General features: G+C 45.7%; 1 protein-coding gene across 6 annotated transcripts in view; it reads left to right on the forward strand.

Annotated features, from left to right (window-relative positions):
• DHRSX (dehydrogenase/reductase X-linked) overlaps positions 1 to 13,598 on the forward strand; it is a 231,857-nt gene extending 218,259 nt beyond the window's left edge. For 4 of the 6 annotated variants that reach the window (XR_006382483.1, XR_006382486.1, XR_006382489.1 and 1 more), the window contains one exon: positions 4,957 to 5,935. The gene's annotated coding sequence lies outside the window, so the exon portion shown is untranslated. Of the gene's footprint in view, positions 1 to 4,956; positions 5,936 to 11,339; positions 11,360 to 13,378 lie in introns of those variants that run through there. The other 2 variants (XR_006382484.1, XR_006382485.1) reach the window with 2 other exon arrangements.
• The last annotated feature ends 2,261 nt before the right edge of the window (positions 13,599 to 15,859 follow it).

Raw genomic sequence — 15,859 nt, forward strand, 5'->3', positions numbered from 1 at the left:
AGGTGGCGTGATGAGAAGCACGCACATCAGGGACTTACTGAGAAACTATGTGAATCAGCCAAGAGAACTGATAGGCTTGTCCAGGCTGTTCTTTTCCTTGATAAGCCTGGTCCTCTGACCTTTGTGTCTTCATTATCCCTTCTTAATTGCTCAAACTCCCATGGCTCCCTCCTTCACCTTGCTGTGTCTAGATCTTTCTCACACCTCTCCCTTTGATCTGGCTCGTTAACATTCTTGCAGAAAGTAATTCATGTCAAGGCTTTGGTGGAGCGTGTTAGAGGTGCTGGACACTGAGCCAGGTACCAGGGAGACAGCAATTACTGCATCTCATCCAAGGTGCGATCGACAGAGGAACACATAATCAGGACACAGTACAGAGTCACACCACGTCTGTCTGATGCGAGGACACATTAGGAAAAGAACTCGTTTGTGTTTCCTGAGTGGTGTTTGTAAATGCATCTTTCTTAAAAAATTCACCCAGGGCGTCATCCCTTATTTCTCTTCTGATGCATAAATCCATAAACAAACACAAATTTGGTACATAATTGCCTTTTCATTCATGGGAGCTGGTGGTTTTGTCGTATGAGCCTTCAAGAAAACTGTGGTTTTCTTCCGAAGTGGGTCGGGAATACAACAAGCGTGACTTGTATGATGCATTCTAGTGTTCAAGGAATGGTGGACTTCAGTTCCCTTGTCTCTTATGACAGTTCTGGGAGGCAGGTCACATCACCATCACCACCATCGTTATCTTCACCATCATCCGTTGTCACTGTCGCCTTCATCACCATTGTCTTCATCCCCACCCCCATCACAGTCACCGTCCTGGTTCCCACTATCACCACTGTCACCTTCTTGACCACCATCGTCACCACAGTCACCATCATCACCATCATCATCATCACCACCATCATCATCATCACCATCATCACCACCAACATCACCACCATCATCACCATCACCACCACCATCATCATCATCATCACCACCACCATCATCATCATCATCACCATCACCATCATCACCACCAACATCACCATCACCATCATCACCATCATCACCATCACCACCACCATCATGATCATCATCATCACCATCAACACCATCATCATCACCATCATCACCACCATCATCATCATCATCATCATCACCATCACCATCATCATCATCATCATCACCACCACCATCATCATCATCATCACCATCAACACCATCATCATCACCATCATCACCATCATCATCATCATCATCACCATCACCATCATCACCATCATCATCACCATCATCATCATCACCATCATCATCATCATCACCATCAACACCACCATCATCATCACCATCATCATCATCACCATCATCATCACCATCATCATCATCACCACCATCACCACCATCACCATTATCATCACCATCATCATCACCATCAACACCACCATCATCATCATCACCATCATCATCATCACCATCAACACCATCATCATCACCATCATCACCACCATCATCATCATCATCATCATCACCATCATCATCACCATCAACACCATCATCATCACCATCATCATCATCATTATCATCATCATCACCATCATCACCATCACCACCATCACCACCATCACCATTATCATCACCATCATCATCACCATCAACACCACCATCATCACCACCATCATCACCATCATCATCATCATCACCATCATCATCATCACCACCATCATCATCATCACCATCACCATCATCATCACCATCATCATCATCATCACCATCATCACCATCATCCCCACCATCGCCACCATCACCATCGTCATCACCACCACGATCACCACCATCCCCAACATCATCACAACCACCGTCCTCCCCACTATCCCCACCATCAGCAACACCACTAGTAGCATCACCAGTGAGATGACCAACACCGTCATTGTCATCACCATCATTGCCATCATCACCGTCATGTTACAAGAGAGAAAATTAAGCTTCACAGAAGTCCAGCCTTGCCCAGTGTCACAGAATTAATAATGAAAGGCACCATCGTTCATGCCCAGTACCTCCCTATACAAAAGCGTTTTCCCTCTCTGCCTACTGGCGCTACAACGTGCTGGAAACCTTCCTTCAAAGACATGCACAGCTGGCCCCTTCTTTCCTACCCTACTTCCCTTCCTCCCACTTGATCCCTGGAATGTCGGGACCATCATCCCAGACCATGAGAACAGGGGCCATGACTACAGCTGGAGAAGCAAGAAAGTGCAAAAAGCCTAGCTGCAGAGGAGTCTGACACACAGCCAGCACACCAACTCTGGACCATGTACCACAGGGTCGCCTTTACTTGAGAAAGAATCAAACTTATGTCTTTCTTAAACACTGTTGTTTTAGGGTTGCTGTGTCTGCCCATCCTAATCGTGATGTAGCATTCAAGCTCCACATACTCTGCAAACGACCCCCTCAAGCCCCCGTCCCTGCACACATGTTAACCCCTCCATCCTGCAGCTCAGCTATTTCCATAATCTGATTTGCTTTTACTCCTCGTTGGAGGAGATAAAAGCAGTGACCTTCAAGGACAGACCTGAATGAGAACAGCGGGGATAAGCATTTGTTTGGAAAGAGCTGCAACATCATGAGGGGTATCCGAGAAAGCTATTAAATGCATTTAAAAATCCAACATTGCTCTAAAATGCACATTTTCCATCTCAGGTTTGGGTCAGTTCGGTGAAGGAAAAAGATCTTTGACTTGTGGTATCCTTTACCCCTTATCGCATGCCATCTCGTGACTGTCACCGCTACTGGAGTTATAAACACTTTCAGATCATAATCCTTCAAAGCTCCCTGGGGAAGAGGACGTCCACCCACCATCAGACCCCACCTGGCAATGGAGTGGTCCATTCAGAGCCCAACTACGCATTATCGCATCTCAGCCTTGCCCTTCTGCCACTGCGTGGTCCTTGCACGTTGCACGGCTGATGCTCAGAAGGGAGTCGATGGCTGAGGGTGTTTCCCTGACACAATGAAATTCCAGTGGTCACAGTCAGCGAGGTTTGGGGCCTGATGACAGCTGGTGTCTGAGGGAGGGGGATCTTGATTGCCGGTAAACTGTTCAGCAAGCTGTGTGGGGACCAAAATAAATCATGGGAGCTCTGAGAAAAGGGCAGGGCTGACCCCGGATACCTGAGACCCTCCTCCATGGGATGGTTCTTCTGCAGAGATACCTGGGAAATACATGGGGTGAGCTCTGCCGTGGATGTGCCAATGGGCCAGTACATGCATCTTGGAAAAGTACAAAGAGCCGGCCGTGAGCTGGTTTCCAACCGTGCTGTGAGCAGAATGGGTCAGCATTTACCAAAGACAGACATCTGGATTTTTCATGCCAGACATTTAAATTAGTCTTGCAAAGAGCAAGCGTTGACTTCAGTACCAACAAAACGGGACTGGGAAAAAGGATTTCAGAAGATGCTGCTGAAAATTCCAGAAGGCGTAGTGCAATTGCTTTTGCAAACAGACTTATGAGAGTGTGACAGATGTCCGTGCGTGTGTGTGCCTATGTATAGGTGTATTGTGTGTTTCTGAATGTGTGTGTGTGTGTGCATGTATGTGTGTTTGTGTGCACATGTATATATTTGTGTGTGTACTTGTGTATATGTGTATGCATGTCTCTATACGTGTGCATGTGTATATGTGTGTCTGCACGTGTGCCTGTTTTATGTGCATATGAATGCATGTGTGCACACGTGTATATGTGTGTACATGTATGTGTATATTTGTGGTGTGTATGTCTGTGCGTGTGTGCAGTCTATTCATGTATGTGTGTCTTGTGTACGTGTCTGTGTATACATGTGTGTTCGTACATCTGTGTGCCCATGTGTGTGTTTGTGCATGTATGTGCATATGTATCTACAAGTGTGCATGTGTGTGCTTGTGTATGCATGTTAATGCATTGTGTGCTTGTACATGCACACGTATATTTGTGCATGTGTGTGCATGTGTGTATATGTGTGTGCGCACAAGGGAGAGAAAAAGAATAATCACGGGGCTTGGGGGTGGGCACTCTGTAGAACCGAATGCACCCTCCGCTTGTAAGAAAATTTATACAACTCACGAGACCACTGTCAGTATAATCTCACTATTAAGTCAGCTGTCCGCTCTGTCATCAATCAGCGGTTCCCGTCCCTCTCTGAGCACCTCCGGCTCGGCGACAGCCCACGGGACACGGAGACATACATATCAGTTGGCGTGGGCCGCGGTAATGTGACACCGCAGGCTGGGAGCTTCAACAGTGGGAATTTATCTCTCGCTGTCCCAGAGGCTAGAAATGCATGATTAGGCAGTCGGCGACTTTGGTTTCACGCCGGGCTCGCGGACGGCCGCTTCCAGGTTGGGGGGTAAATGTGTGCCCTTCGAAGCCAGTAGGTTTCTGATGCATTGTGAGAGCTGCCGTTGGAAATTCATAGAGAGCCCGAGGGTGTTGAGGACGGCGGGCCCCGGGGCAGTGGCTGGTACTTGAACGGAAATGAGCACGCATGGAGGTTTGATGACCAGGAGAGATGAGAGGCAGGAGAAGCTGTGGGGGAGACATCTAGCTTTTCACGTTCTGATGTGGTTGACTGTTGGGCGTGAACCCGTGTAGGACTCTCAGGTCCATGAAGGCCAGACTGAAGTCTACCAGCTCACCTGTTCCTGGGCTCCCCCTGCCCCACCTGGCATGGTCGGGTGCCCCATGAACGCCTTCTGGAGGAAGGCTGAAACGTCACAGCACACGGCAATCTGTGCCTCTCTCGTGTTCACGTCCTATCACCAGCAGCACACGGACTGTGGTGCATTATGGCCGTATTTCCTAGGACATCCCAAGCTGTCTCTCAGTTATGATTAATTTGATTGGATCCGAGCCTCCTTTCTTCCCATAAAGCAGATGTTTAAGTCTAACTGAGGTATGCATTGTCATGGAGATGTGGTTTCCTCTCCCTTCTGCAGATGACACACTCTGCTGGTGGAGGAGTTCTCTCCCTTCACCCTGAGTGCACGCTTCCTGAACTGCCTCTTCTGGTCACCTCTGGCTCTCCTTCATCTACGCGGGCAGGCTCTCGATAAATAATTACTGAAGAGAGAGCGAAGGCTTGCCAACGTAGTGCTGTGTGAATCTCGAGGCAGCCAAGACTGAATTCATGATGAGCCCGGGCAATGGGGTTTGGTTTGGTTTGGTTTTCATCCCAGCCCAACATCTATATCCTTCTGGAGATGCTACAACAGGAAAGCAATTTCCACATCCATCCTTCGGATCTCTGTGGTCACGGAAGAGGCAGCTCAGCCGGGAACCTTTCCAGCTCAAGAGGAAAAACCATTGACCGTGGAGCAGTGTCAGCTGCTCTGACCTTGGAGGTGGTCAGCCGTGCTTCTGAGTCCAACGGCCACCCACCACCACATGCCCTTGCACAAGTCATGCGTCTCCTAGGAAACACAGATATTATTTTTGTCTTGAAGATGTGAGTGCCATCAGCTACATTATGTCTCTGCAAAATTCATGGGTTGAAGCGCCATCCCCCGGGACCACACAATGGGTATTCTGTGTGGCTGTATTTGGAGGTGAGGTCTTTAAAGAGGGGATTTTTGGTAAAATGGAATCACAAGGGTGGTCCCTGATCCCATAGGATTGGGATCCTTATGAGAAGAGGCGATGAGGACACAGACATGACCAGAGCGATGACCACATGAGGACACGGGGAGAATACGGCAACTACATGCCCAGGAGAGACCCGTGAGGAGGATCCAGCCGTGGCCCCGCCTGGATCTCAGACTCCCAACCTCCAGGACCGAGATAATAATGTATGTGTATTGTTTGAGCCAACCTGTCTATGGTGTTTTGTGACCACAGTAAGTCATAATTATGCTATGCGTATGTGTGTCTGTATCTCTATTTCCTATATACATGCCCAAATATATATATTATAGTCAATGGGTGTCTTTGTGGATTTTGTTTGAAGGAGCACTTTCTTTGGAGACAGTACGTGGGGTCTGGCGTCCCTTGTGAGTTCTGATTGCCTTTCTTGTGACAGCTTCAGTGTACATGAGAGGTGGGTTTTAAGGGCACCCCTGTATCTTGCTTCATGTGTCCCCTCACTTGCATATTCTACAAGGGGTCCTTTGCTCTCTGGGGACAGGCTAAGTATCACTGCAACAAGTGAACGAACCCTTGAATGATCTTGGATGACTTCCATGTTGGGAAGAAAAGTGTATATGTCAAGCAGTTGTACAGACTTCAAGCCAAGATGGGAGAAAAGCAGAACAAAGACTTCAAAAGGTCTAACAGAATTAAAAGTAAGATTCAAATACATGGAAATAATACAACAAAAGAAAAAAAATTACCAGTGCCAGGATATCAGACCTAATAGAAATTTAGTTAAAACTCTTAATTAAACAAAAAGTTCATATTAAATACGATTCTGACTACATAGATGTATGTTTTAATCTGACTCTAGTCTGTGTACATAATAAACCAAATTACAGAGCACCTGGGTGGCTCAGTCGTTAAGCATCTGCCTTCCACTCGGGTCATGATCTCAGGGTCCTGGGATCAAGCCCCACATTGGGAAGCCTGCATGTCCCTCTCCCACCCCCTGCTTGTGTTCCCTCTTTCGCTGTGTCTCTCTGTCAAATAAATAAATAAAATCCTTAAAAATAAAATAAAATGTGAAGTACTTATTAAAAAAATAAACCAAATTACACAAAATGGTTAAAAAAATGAAAGGCTAAAGGTCTAAAAATAACCAGCAAGGAGTAATCTAAATCCTGCTGATGAAGCACCATTAATTCAAGACACAATTAAGAAAGAAAGCAATTCAACATCAAAAAAAAAAAAAAAAGTAAACTTCACCAAAGTGATGTAACACATTCACACTCGGATGCATGCCGCTTCCTAAGTCAGAAATGTGTAAAACACGGCAGAATGGTAAAACGCAACACAGCGACGTGTATCAACACGCTCATTTTATTTTATATTATTGACCAATATTTTATAGGGTGAAAAAGCCACAGACAGTCATTCAGTAAGACAGTTGATGTATAAACCACATGAAAGCACTATCTATCATCACGAGTCTGTATAAATGATTTTACATACAAATATATATCGTGTAAATATATTTTTGTGTGCATGTGATACATATATGCGTATCCCACATACACAAAGAGAAATAAATTTATATTCTTTGGCTATATATATATTTAAATATAGATATAGATAATTTAAATTATTGGGATGCCTGGATGGCTCTGTCTGTTAAGGTCTGCCTTCGGCTCAGGTCTTGATCCCAGGGTCCTGCATCAGGTTCCCAGCTCAGTGTGGAGCCTGCTTCTCCCTCTGCTTGTGTACACTCTCTCTCTGACAAGTAAATAAAATCTATACACACACACACACACACACACACATCCCCACACACATATAGTTTGGATTATATATATAAATTATTTATACATGCAAACCACCTCTCTATATCACCTGTACACAGATATCCACAGAGGTAAAAAGCCCAGAATAATATTTCTTTTTTTTTTATTTAATTTTTTCAGAGTTCCCAGATTCATTGTTTGTGCCCCACACCCATTGCTCCATGCAATCCGTGCCCTCCACAATACCCACCACCAGGCTCACCTAATCCCCCACCACCACCTTCCAAAACCCTCAGTTTGTTTCTCAGAGTCCACAGTCTCTGACGGTTCGTCTCCCCCTCCAATTTCCCCCAACTCCCTTCTCCTCTCCATCTCCCATGTCCTCCATGTTATTCCTTATGCTCCACAAGGAAATGAAACCATATCATTATTGACTTTCTCTGCTTGACTTATTTCACTCAGCACAATCTCCTCCAGTCCCGTCCATGTTGCTACAAAAGTTGGGTATTCATCCTTTCTGATAGAGTGTAATACTCCATTGTATATATGGACTACCAGAGTACTACTTCTGATCACACCTCTGTCATTATCCCTGATGCCAAGTCTATGGGACCTCAGACTGTCACTATATTTGGACATGGAGTCTTTAAAGAAGTAATTAAAGTCACTAGGTTGGACCCTGATCCTGTAGAACTGGTGTCCCTATAAGAAGAGATGAAGACACAGTTACACACAGAGGAGTGACCAGGTGAGAACACAAGGAGAACATGGGTTCTACATGCCATGGAGAGAGGACTCAGGAGGAACCAGCCATAGCCCCGCCTAGATCTCAGACCTCCAGCCCTGCCTGGATCTCAGACTCCCAGCCTCCAGGACCAGGAAATACTAAATGTCTATTGATTCAACCACTTAGCTTATGATGGTTTATTATGACGGCCCAAGCCAACTAGTACATCATGGTTTTACAAGGAAACCATTTCATAAATTACAGCAATCGGTTTGCCTGCAGGGCCCCTATAGCAATTTGTGGAATATACCAGTAAATTTCCATTTGTGGCCAATATATATAAAAATGATACTTAAGTTTGAGAAATTGAATTCTGTGATATAAAGTTGAATGCATCACACGTTACAGTATAATATCTTTGCACAAATATACCCCAACCCCTGCAAGCAATCCTAAGGGAACGTCACATTTCTGTGATATGTATCTGAGTTGAAATGCATTTATATCCTTTGGCCCCAAAATGTCAATACAAATATTCACCGCTTTCAGTATGGCTAACCAAAAATCACACAGCAAAGTGAGTGGGTAATGGCGAAGATAAGCCAGCTTTGACCTATAAGCTAAAGGTGAGAGGAACCACAATCGCATTTATAACCGACTGTATACAATACCCATGATACACTGGTTACAAAGCCACCTTCCCCAGATTGTGGAGATTGCAGTGACTGGCAAGTCTGAGGGCATGGCTAAAGGTCAGGAACATCACCTACTACCGCTTTGCCACCCAAGTTGTAAGGAAACAGATGAATCAGAATCTTTAGTAAAACTCCTGGAATATGCTCATTTGGGTTTGGTGTACTGTATTTTCATAACATATTAGTGGTAAACGGCCTTTATTCCTGAATGGAAACCAATGTCTGAGGCGCCGGCATTATTTACTTGTAGGAAATGGAGGTAGGGCTGCTTCACCAGCCCACGATTCAAGGATCAGCCTCTGAAAACCACTCACTGTTTTCCAATGTCCCAAACATCTCTATGCCTCCCAACCCTTCTGAAAATTTAATACGATGCATACGCACTCACAGGGACAAAGTTTGCAGTTTTGGAATGATTCATGAGACTTCTCAGTCCCTTTCATGGGCTCAATATTGGAGAATGAAATCATGTGAGTTTTTAATACATCTTGCTTGGGAGTGGGAGCTCTCCAGTTGGACCACTGAGATCCAACATGGTGGCAAGAGAAGCACAAGAAACACACCATCATTCACAGCTACTTTGTAACCCAGCAAGAAGAAAAGGCAACCTTGTCCATGGAGGTGAAAAGCCTGGGGTAATCCTTCCGCTCAGACCTCTGTCAGCATCACTGATGCCAAGGGACAGGGTAACCCCAGAAATGAGGTGGTTATGCCTCCTTGCAGAGCTAGCCTGACCCAGAACAGGAGTTTAATATGCAAGCAATGAGCTCTGCATGACGGTTTTTGACGATTTCTTTCTTCCTATTTTCTTCTTGCCAGTTCCATGTGTTATAAAACAAAATGTAAAATGCAGTTGATCATAATAAAGTCTCATGGGCCATATTTCAGCTTGCTTAACCCATATCCCATTAACTGTGCATCATGTGCCCTTGCTAACATGAAAAGCCCGCTATGACATTTGTTGACACACCAGGCAGGAATAGATGCTGTTTTGATTCCTAATTGGACAAAGGGGGGTGATTCAGCCTACACACTGGGGAGAATTATGAACGGCAGGCATCATGATTTTGTGTACATGATTTTGTGTACAAGAGAAATGTTGATTTCATGTTGTATCTCAACACAACACACTCTTCTCTCCTTGCAAAGCCGTGTGCTTGCCAACAAAAAGGACATTGAGGATGGATGTGGCCTGAACAGAAAGGAGGGGCAGCCAATCTGGACCTTGAGACTCTCACCCAATGCAACACAAATCCAAACAGAAAACCAGGAAAACCTGAGACCAGGGTGGTAGAGGAAGAATGGCACTGACCTAAGAAACAAAGGGCTGATTCAGGGGACGAAATGGCAAGAGGAGAAGCCAGGAATCAAATGGAGGCTCTCCAGGTCAGAATTGATGCAAGAAACTAAAACAAACAAAGAAACAAAGAAAAAACAACATGGCGGGCAGGCTGGGGGAGCTCGCCGGCAGGGTACCTTCTCTCTGGGAGCCCTGGGTGGACAGGCTGATGCTTCCTGCATGTGAGGACACAGATATGCAATGTTCAACATCTGGAAACATCACTCATACCCCAGCTCGTGAATGTACCTCCCTATCAGCCATCACTATGCACCGCCATCGGGGGAGTGATGGGGCACAGACCTGCCTTCAAGGAACTCACAGGAGATGAGTCACATAGACACAGTAAAGAGAGACTTCTTCACATGGAATGCACCAATCACAGACCCATGAACAACCACGTGCAATGACCTGTGATCTATTCATTGGGCCACGCAGCCAATGGGTGGGTGGGGGGTCTGATCAAGAATTTAAGTCATGGAGGGGGAAGGCAGTACCTTTCCTCCACCTTTGTTGACCAGACAGCGAGCCAGAATGGTTTTCCAATGAGGAAGGCAGGAAGGGCTGATGGGACCCATTAGTTGTGAAATGTGTAACACACAGACACACAGACATCAACTACGGGGTGTGCACAAAGAGAGGATGAATTCCAGCTATTCTACTAGGAATATACATTTTTTCCAAGTTTTCATTTAAATTCTAGTTAGTTAAAATATGGCAACATTGGTTTCAGGTGTAGAACCTAGCAATTCATCACTTCCATGTATGAACACTGTGTTCACAAATGCCCTTCTCAATACCCACCACCTACCCATCCATTTTCTTAAAATTAGTCTATTTCCAAAACCGCAGGAGTGACCAAGTGACCAAGCTAAAAGCAAATCATGGATTCCCCTCGAATGGAGATGTCGGAACACATATGATTCCAGCAATAACACAGCGAATCTTCATATCCAGATGGTACCTTAGCATGAAGTCCCCATATTTCTTGGCCGACTGTGCAATCAACTGGGAATCCACCCCATTTCTTCCCAAGCTTTGTAACCAAGTGCATGGCTAACAGCTGCCCAGAAGTGGAGAAAAGGATGGGGTGGGGTGGGTCCAGGGTCTTTGCTTTCCGTGTCCTGTCCAGCTCCACACAATATGCAACGTAAGCAAGAATTAGTTGTTGCTGCCATTGGGGTCTTCATGCCTCTTTGTTTTTCCACAGTTGATGCTATTTGAACTACAGAGGGCAGATGCCTCCTTTTCCTCCAAGAGACTGAGTGGGATGCAATGTGGCCCATGCAGGAAGAGGCATGGAAATCCCAGCTGTCCCTCTGAACCCTACCACATTCTTGGCACTGCATCCCACTGATGACGATGAAGCTTGCCTAACCATGTGGTTTAAAGTGATGTCAGTGTGTCGTCATCCTCTGATTTCTCTCTCCAGTCGGGTGGGGGGCAGTGCTCAGGATGTGCGTACTGACAGTCATGCATGGTCTTCTGGAGACTCAGCACGTCAGAGGCAACCCCCAAGGTTGGGAATGACCATCATGGCTGGTGTGTCATGTGATGCCCACATCAACAGTCAGCTCTAGTCATTTGCAAGATCGGGTCTGTGTCTTTGGCATGGTGTGCATGCAGGGACAACGGGTCCTTCAAGTCCTTCGGGCACAAATGGAGACCACGGCTCAGAGACTTTTGTCAACCCACACAGGCGATGGGAAAAATGCAAAAACTCTGAGTGCACAATTCTGGCACCATAATCCATGCACACCTCCTTGGGGCCAGCGTGGGAGCTGGTTACACATCCTGTGCACCAGATGTCTATGTGGATATAAAGACATTCGGTGATTCCTCTTGCTGGTGTCCAGCTGGAGAGGTCCCAGAATGCAGATAAGGCTCAGTGAAGGCAATAAACCCAACAAAGCTCACTGTCTCGGAGGACACCAGGCAACTGCATGGCATCCATCCTTGGATGCCCTTCCATGGAAATCTGGCTGCTGTGAACATGAACATGGCCACACTGTGCCATGTGCCAATAGCTGCTGAGGGTCTTGCACATGCTTCTTTCCTGCCCCAGGGCAGCCATGACAAAGGACCCCCAAGCTCCATGGTTCAGCACGATGGAAGTCTGTTTTCTCCCAGCTCCAGAGCCTGGATGTCCAAAACCATGGTGTGGGCAGAGGTGGTTCTTCCTAAAGACTCCAAGGGCAAATCTGTGGCAGGCAGTAGGGGCTGCCGGCCATCCTCGGTGTCTCCTGGCTGATGGACACATACCCGCATCTCTATCTCTGCCTCCCCGTGGCCTTCTCCCCAACTGATTACACTTGGAGCCCAGGGGCACTTGGGTGGCTCAGTGGGCTAAGCTTCTGTCTTCAGCTCAGGTCATGATCTCAGGGCCTTGGGATTGAGCCCCATATCCGGCTCTCTGGTCAGCAGGGCAGTCTGCTTCCCCCGTCTTTCTGCCTGCCTCTCTGTCTACTTGTGATCTGTCTCTGTATCAAACAAATAAGTAAAATTTTAAAAAAAAAATTACACTGGGAGCCCAGAGACTTCAAAGCAGATCCTGCATCCCAGCAAAACTCTGGGGCTCTGACTTCTCATGTTTCAAGGTCCCAGCATCATTGTGCAGAAAAGCTTCTGCATGCATTTTGTTACTTTTTCTTAATAATTTTTTAAAATTTAAATTTGATTTATCAACATATCATGTACTGCATTGAAAGAGCAGAATTGAATACAAAGGTGTAAGCCAGTTCTGAGATATCTTAATTGGTTTTGAGACCATTCCTTGGCGGTGGGTGGTTCTGATTTCCCCTCAAGCAGCCACAGGCTGTCTGGGCTTCTGGGAGCATAAGGAAAGCTTGTGGGATTTCCAATCAGGCAGAAGACCCTTGAGGGTTTGGATGCATGCAGACGTGCCCAAGCCCATCAGCCTCCTGCCGAAAAGGGTTTTAATTCAATTTTCCTCATTGCGCACTACTGTGGAGCATCTTTCCATGTTCTTATTGGCCATTTGGAGCTTGGTTTTGGGGCACTATCTCTTCCTATCTTTTGCCCACTTCTAAAAAAAAAATGGGATGATTTGTTGTTTTATTATGCAGTCCTAAGAGCTATGTGTATATACTAGGGGCATGTCCTCAATCAAACACATACTTCCAAGAAAAAAACAAAAATGATTTATTTAAAACAAAAAAGCTTGACCAAGTTCTCTAAAGAAAAAATTTTTTTTAATCTCTCTTGTTTTGCTTTGTTTTTACCTTGCAGGGAGATTAAGATGACAGAACAGCAAGAATGTACATGAAACTACTTTGAAGGGAAACTAGAAGATCCCCAGGTCTGAGGGGAGCACAGTGAAGGGTTAAGGTCATTTGTCCTGAGATCCTAAATCTTCTTTGGCTGTTCCCACCATTTACAAATTTCCACGGGTGTGTATTTGGGAGTGAATGCTCCACGTAATGTGATTTTTATTGCTGTAAACAGAGTGACGTCTCTCGCCGTGCTGATCATCCTCAGTAAAATATTACAGATACAGATATTTTTTTAAAAAGCAATTACTCTTTCTTTTTTATGGCTTCTTGAGGCATTCGGTCTGCTTTTGCAAGCCTTTTGAACATCCCCAAGAATCCACCAAATGCACTCATGACTTTATGTTACGTTCATAAAATCTATTAATTGCTTCCCGGGGCTCATCGTAAAAGAGAAGGTTCATGCCCCTGATCAGTATTTTTCAATTACAATAGATGAGGATGTTCCATGGTGTACAACAAGCACAAAGCTCTGTGTCTGACAGAAACCATTCAAACCAAACTGGATACAGAGTGTGCTAAACTAAGAGTCATCGTTTTCCAATTACTCGCTCGGGGCAGGGACTGATGAACCGATTACTCCCTTATGAACTGAGGGCCACCCATTTCCCTGGTGCAGACTGCGGGACGGATTTCTGGAGACTCTTCAATAATAATGTTTAAAGTGAAACAAGGACTCTTCTGTGCACCACATGTTCTGGAAGAGGAGTCTGAGGAAAACCATCGGGTAAACCCATTGGGAAAACCCATTGGAAAGCCCATTGGGAAACTCATTGGGAAAACCCATTGAGAAAACCATTGGGAAAACCCATTGAGAAAACCATTGGGAAGCCCATTGAGAAAACCATTGGGAAGCCCATTGGGAAAACCATTTGGGAAAACCCATTGGGAAAATCCATCATGCAGCCCACATTTTGTCTTGACTGGGTTGTGCACAGCCAACCAATGAGTTGGCCATCCTTGTGACCAACTCGAACCAATCAAGACGGGTAGGGACAGTATAAGGGGTTCATATGGCCCATTGCCCGGTGGTAGATACCAGACAGTGGACAATATACAGGACTTTTTTAAATCCCTGATTTCACCTTTGTGGATATTTCTCTGTATGGTGCTTGGCAATGCCCGCTCCTCTGTTCCCGGCATCTGCCCACGGCAATGCCATAGTGAAGGCTGGCTTTGCTTTGGGCGAAACACAGACAAGCCATGCTGGTCTGGGTGGCTTACCAGTAATGTGTTCCCTTTTAGGAGGACAACCAACCTCTTCATGTTGCTGAGAACAGGATGGATCCTTTGGACTTTGGCTCTTCCCAACTATGCCACCTTCCTTCCTTCCTTCCTTCCTTCCTTCCCCTCCACCTCTAAAACTGCCACCCTCTCCAAATGCAAAAAAAAAAAGAGAGAACTTGCCATCCTAAAAGGAATTTCACTATTTCTTTAAATTAATATGAGCACAGTTGAATTGGGAATGTCTCACATTGCTATAGATTTCGAAGACACTGTATTCTTCCTAATCTCTCCACCTATGGCTGCTCCTCGAGGTGGTAATAGGACATCAAACTGAAATTTGGGACTAATGTCTGAAGCTTTCTTACTCTTTTTTTTTTAATGACTGGCATTTAAGAAGACATATAGAAAACCAGCTCCTCACTGTCAAAATTCAGTTCGTGTTTAGAAGCACTCCTAATAGTTCCCGCACCAAAAACCTTAACAGAGTCATTTGATCCCAAATAGGCTCCCATTTAGAAGAAAAATAAATGAAGTCAGGCCGGGAAGAAAGCTTGGCACGGATGTCCCACCACCGCTGATTATCGACCTGATTTTAATGTCAAACATGACATCTGCTCTTCTCACAGTTGCCTTCTGCTGTATAGCTACTGGTCCTTGATTCAAAGACCTATTATTTCAAGTCATACAATCAGGGGTGGGACAAGTACCGTGGGTCCTTTAATGTGGGGTTCCCTGTGTTGGTGCCAAGAACTTGAAGGTCAGTGGAAGGCATTGAGCTGGTCCAGGTGAGAGATGGGCAGATGCCTGACCACCGCCCCCAACACACACACACAATTTTTAATTGGCTGGTACCACCTTGCATTTCTGATGGTGCCACCTGCTTCCAGAGCTCTGTACAATGTTTATTTCTTTTTTTTTTTAAGGATTTCTTTTCTTATTTGAGAGAGAGAAAGCAGGGGAAGGGGCAGAGGGAGAAAGAGAGACTCCTCAAGCAGACTCCATGTTGAACATGAAGCTGGATGGGGGGCTCAATTTCACAAACTTGAGATCATGACCCGAACTGAAACCAAGAGTTGGACGTGTATCCAACTGAGCCACCCAGGTGACCCCATTCCCTGTTTATTCCTCCTCTTTCAACCTGAGTGCCTCATGTATCTCTCTCACCATCACACGGTCCAGGTTAGGACTCCCTCTACGATGCACAGTTGCAGTG

This window comes from Neovison vison, chromosome X (genome assembly GCF_020171115.1).
Source record: "Neovison vison isolate M4711 chromosome X, ASM_NN_V1, whole genome shotgun sequence".
Classification (NCBI taxonomy): Eukaryota; Metazoa; Chordata; class Mammalia; order Carnivora; family Mustelidae; genus Neogale; species Neogale vison.